The 5,319-nt window shown below is 46.8% G+C and overlaps 1 non-coding gene across 1 annotated transcript; it reads right to left on the bottom strand.

Moving 5' to 3' along the window:
• Positions 1-257: 257 nt before the first annotated feature.
• Positions 258-361, bottom strand: LOC115030427. The gene has a single exon (XR_003836031.1). It is a non-coding gene; the product is annotated as a U6 spliceosomal RNA (small nuclear RNA).
• Between the last annotated feature and the right edge of the window lie 4,958 nt (positions 362-5,319).

The raw sequence follows: 5,319 nt of genomic DNA, 5'->3' as shown, positions 1-5,319 counted from the left end.
TCTCTCTCTCTCTCTCTCTCTCTCTCTCTCTCTCTCTCTCTCTCTCTTTCTTTCTTTCTTTCTTTCTTTCTATGTTTCAAGATACGGTTTCTCTGTGTAGCCTTGGCTGCTCTGGAAATCACTATGTAACCCAGGCTACCCTCCAACTCACAGATCCACCTGCCTCTGCCTCCTGAGTGCTGGGAATAAAGGTGTGTGCTGCCACCACGCTTGGCTTCTGTCTTTTTAAAAACATATATTTTGACATTTTTATTTACCTTATTGTGGAATGCTTCACAGCTCTGTGTGCCATCCTTGCTCAGGGACTATGCTAATCTTTGCATTGTTCTGATTTTAGTATATGTGCTGCTGAAGCAAACACTGTTTGTTTGTTTGTTTGTTTGTTTGTTTGTTTGTTTTTGGGCAGGGTCTTCCTATGCAGCTCTGGCTAGACTGGAACTCACTATGTAGACCAGGCTGGCCAGAAGCATACAGAGATCTACCTGCTTCTGCCTCCCAAGTTCTGGGATTAACGGTGTGTGCCACCTTGCAGCTAATTGACGGAGATCTGGCTTGGTCTGGTCATCAGGTTTGGTGTGGCACGTGCCTTTACTCACTTAGCCATGTTGTTGACTGCCCTTCTCTTTTTCCCTTAAGAAACTGTCTCTGTTTCTATTCCCACAAGTCCCTGGTGCAATTTTTAGTTTTGGGACATAAGTATTGGGAAACTTCAGTGGTACTGTCAGAGCTCTGTCCCATGCCAGTGTCGTTACCAGGCATTTGAGATGGGGCGTGAGGGCTTAGTGCTTGATGGAGACAGAGTTCCAGTTTACAAGATAAAAGTTCTGGAGATGGCCCGTGGTGACAGCAGCGCAGCAGAGTGAATGAGTTTCGTGCACGAAGCACACTTAGAAGCCGCTAAAATGGATGTTCTGTTGGGTGTGTCTTTGCACCAACCTCTCCTCAAACAAAACATCAACTGGTGGGCACAGAGTGACCTCGGTCTTTGCTTTAGAAAAATCTTAAGAGCCAGCCCAACCCCCACATCTCACATTCAGAGAGAAAACAGATCTTGGAATGGGGCCTGCAACCCAGTTCCCTGATGGAACTGTGAGACACCTGCAGGGGCGTGGGAAGCTGCAGAGACATGCCTCCTCTAGGAGTGACCTTAAATATTAGGACCCCAGTGTGTTTCTCTGTCCTTGCCAGCCTCTGAGCTGGGAGTGATGGTCTCTGTGCCCGGAAGCTCTCAGCTCTTCACCTTTGTCGTCCCTGTCCTGGCCCACGGGGAAACTCCTCCCTAGTTTAAGGACAGTAACAGCCTGCAGACACTTCGCTCTGGGGGTGGTCATAACCATCATTGAACTCTTAGTACCTGGGGGGCTGAGACAGAGGCCACCCTGGTCCTGTGAGACCCAGGTTTTGTTTTGTCTGGTTCTGTTTGTTTGTTTGTTGTTGTTGTTTTTAGCATTATGGTTTGAATGTAGCTCAGCCGGAGGAGTGGTTGTCCAGAATGTACGAAAACCTATATTCCATCTTAGCGCCACATAACTAGGCATGATGGTGACACACACCTGTCATGCCAGCACTGAGGAGATGTGTGAAAGATCAGAAGTTCAAAATCATCTTGGCTGTGTAGCAAGCTTGAAGTCAGCCTAGGCTACATGAGACCCTTTCTCAAGGGAGGAGTGGGTAGAGAGTGTCTGGGGAGATGGCTTAGGAGTAAGAGGTTACAGAGGACCTGAGAGATTCCCAGCATCCTGGTCAAGTGGCTCACATCTATCTGTAGCTCCAGATCCAGGGGATCTGACACCTATGGCCTCCCCAGACACCCGCTCTCACCGGGCGCGCACACACACACAGACACAATTAAAAAAAAATAAAGTTTTAAAATAATTCATTACGTAGCTATGTGTGTCACCATGGAAACACATTTTGGAGAGGTCCTTTCTGCTCTCCCAGCATCCAGGAAAGAAATTCTTTTCAATGGAGAATGGAAAGCTGCCCGGTGTGTCTCCTCACCTGGAGCAGACTTGATGTTTGTGTTTGGATAGGAAAGCCTGTGCCTGTGTGAGCTACCTGCCTATGCTTCAGAGTGCTGGGATTGAAGGCAGATTTGCTGACTTTAAAGGTCGTCTTTCAAAGGCTTTTTAAACCTAAGACCCAAGACCCAAGGGAAACTAAGGCCGGTGTTGGCTGGGTGGCTCATTCTCCGCCCCAGAGTCAAGGACAGCAGATCTCATCCCCCCTCTCCTTTCTTTCCTTTTCTCTTCCTCCTGACAGCAGGTGGCCAAGGACCTGGGGAAAGTCCTTTGGTTTTTGTTTTGTTTTGTTTTGTTTTGTTTTCCATAGAAAGAGAACGGGGTTTCTAGCAAGAGAACGGGGTTCACCGCGCCTGGTCCGCTCTCTTGACGCTGCGGAGGGAGCATGGCGCCTCCTAGTGGTAGAACTGTGGAGGAGGCTTCAGGGCTTGGACATCCCACAGGTCTCAGTTCCCTTAGATTAATTTGGTAGATTCTTCATCAGGGACGCGAATTCCAAGTCTGTCTGATTTGGGCCAAGTTCTAAGAAAAAAAGGCCAGGGAGACCTGGTGGGATGCCACGAGATCGCCACTTGCAGGGCCTCATAGAAGGAAAGGTGCCAAACTTCGCAAGGACTACCCTGAGCTAAAAAAGGAGTGACCACAGCAAGGACACCAGACCTATGGAGGCCCTGGAGCCACAGCTAGGAACTCTGCGGTAGGGAATGAACAGATGCTCTGGGGAGGAAGTAGGAAGCCAGGTTCCTCAGAGTTTCTTTTTGTTTGTTTGTTTGTTTGTTTGTTTATCTGTCTGTTTTTTGTTTTTCTTTTCAAGACAGGGCTTCTCTGTATAGCCCTGGCTGTCCTGGAACTCACTCTGTAGACTAGGCTGGCCTCGAACTCAGAAATCCGCCTGCCTCTGCTTCCGGAGTGCTGGGATTAAAGGCGTGCGCCACCACGCCCGGCTTTCCTCAGAGTTTCTTAAAAGGTTGCTCTTGTAACCTGGCGCCATAGTAGGTCTTGGGCAGGCTAGGGACTGAATCAGACATGTACTTTGGGGAGAGAAGGGTCAGGTGCGTGGAAACAGAAACTGTAGCAACCATGAGCTCTTGAAGAGGAGAATGGAGTCCCCAAAATGAAGGGAGTGGAGATGGATAGATGGCTTAGGGCTTAAGGCTACTCTTGCAAAGGACTTCTTGCAAAGGACCTGGATTGGGTTCACAACCATCTGATCCGACACTCTCCGAAGGCACAGGACACACACGTGGTGAATATGCATAAAGCAGGTGAACACCCACACCATATATATATATATATATATATATATATATATATATATATACCCTGCCACATGCCTCAGAGACCCCTGTGCCTTCACACAGGTCTCAGGAACAGGGAGATTCAGGTTGCTATGGACCCATTGGGGGAAATGTAATAAAGGTTGACAAATCACAGATGCACATGCCCTTCCACCCAGTGTCTCCCAGATTCCTAGCCCAAGTGTAAAAAGCCACAGCACAGTGATTCACCACAGCAGTGTTTGTGTTGGGACAGACTGGAAACAACCTAAGTGCCCATCCTAGAGGGCTGGCTAAATAAATCATGGCGCAGCATATGGGGAACAGTGTGCGTCTGTCATCAGAAATGAGGAACTGCTCTGTGAATTGATTCAGGAGTGATTGATTCCATGATATGTTGCCAAGTGAAAATAAGGAAGGGAAGGAGGGAGTGTCCAGTAAGAAGCCATTTGTGGTCAGCCGAGGGACAGATGGACTTATATAGCAATGAGTCATACAAGAACCCCCCCAGGGAAGTCAGTGAGAGAACCATTCATTACAGAAAGAATAGAGCAATAGAGCCAACTTGTGGGTTAACTGTTCCCCTTTTAAGTGGGGTGTGGAATATGTGTACTATTTTAGGTTCAAGGGATATAGGTTTTCTCCAAAGATATGGACACGAAACTGCCCATCAGTCACCTACAGAGAAGTTAGACAAGTATGAGGATCTGAGTTCAAATCTTAACACTCATGCAAAAGCCACACACTACATGAATGTCAGCACTGGGGAGGTAGAGATAGGAGCAACCCTTGGGCTTGCTGGCAGCACAGTGCAAACTAATGGGTGAGCTCTAAGCTCAGTGAGAGAGGCTCCTGTCTGAAAAGTAAATAAAGGCCTGGGGAGATGGTTAAGAGTGCTGTCTGTTCTTCCTAAGAGCCAAGGTTGGATTCCCAGCATCCGAATGTTGGCTTACAATGATCTGTAACTCCAGTCCCAGGGGACACAATACCCTCTTGTGGCCTCCAATGGTACACAGCCATGCATGCAAGCAAAACATCCATACACATAAAAGAAAAATGATAAATACATTAGGTGGAAGGTAGACAAGCTGAGTCAGTGGGTGAGTGCTCTTGCCAGGGAGATTGATGAGCTGAGCTTGAGCCTCAGCTCCCGTCTCTACATGGTGGCTCACAACCATTTGTACCTCCAGTTCCAGGGGATTTGATGGCCTCTCCTGGCCTTTGCTGCATGCACATAGTGCACAGACACACATGCAAGCAAAACACTCATATAAATCAAGTAAAAAAAAAAATTTTTTTTATTTTTTTGAGACAGGGTTTCTCTGAGTAGTCCTGGCTGTCCTGGAACTCACTCTGTAGACTAGGCTGGCCTCGAACTCAAAAACCTGCCTGCCTCTGCCTCCCAAGTGCTGGGATTAAAGGCGTGTGCCACCAACGCCTGGCTAATAAATGTTTTAAAAATGAAATATTCCATATCATGATCAACATGCCAACTACATTTATTTCTTTGTGAATTCATTTTGCTAACATTTAAACTGGGTAGAGTTATTTGCTTATGCATTGTATCTCAATATAGTTGATTCATATGTATATTATACAGGTACATATTTAACAAAGTAAGAATAGCAACAGATGGCAAAGGTCTTCATTTTTACAGTATTTGTCTTTAATGGAGCAAAGATTCATATTATGACTTATAAGTAGTCACTAAAAATGTATATATTAGAGGAAACATAGAACATAAGATGTAAATAGTATGGGAGGGGGGCTGGAGAGATGGCTCTGCTGTTAATAACACTTGCTGCTCTTGCAAAGGACCTGGGTTTGGTCCCAGAAGCCACATGGCAGCTTACAACATCCAGGGTGATCTGACTTTTTGGATATTCTGGGCATCTTCACTTACACACACACACACACACACACACACACACACACACACACACACATAATTAAAAACAAGAACTGAGCCGGGCGTAGTGGCGCACGCCTTTAATCCCAGCACTCAGGAGGCAGAGGCAGGC

This window comes from Mus caroli, chromosome 2 (assembly GCF_900094665.2).
Source record: "Mus caroli chromosome 2, CAROLI_EIJ_v1.1, whole genome shotgun sequence".
Lineage (NCBI taxonomy): Eukaryota > Metazoa > Chordata > Mammalia > Rodentia > Muridae > Mus > Mus caroli.
The sequence above is the reverse complement of the archived record's forward strand: the minus strand, read 5'-3'. Positions and strand labels throughout refer to the sequence as shown.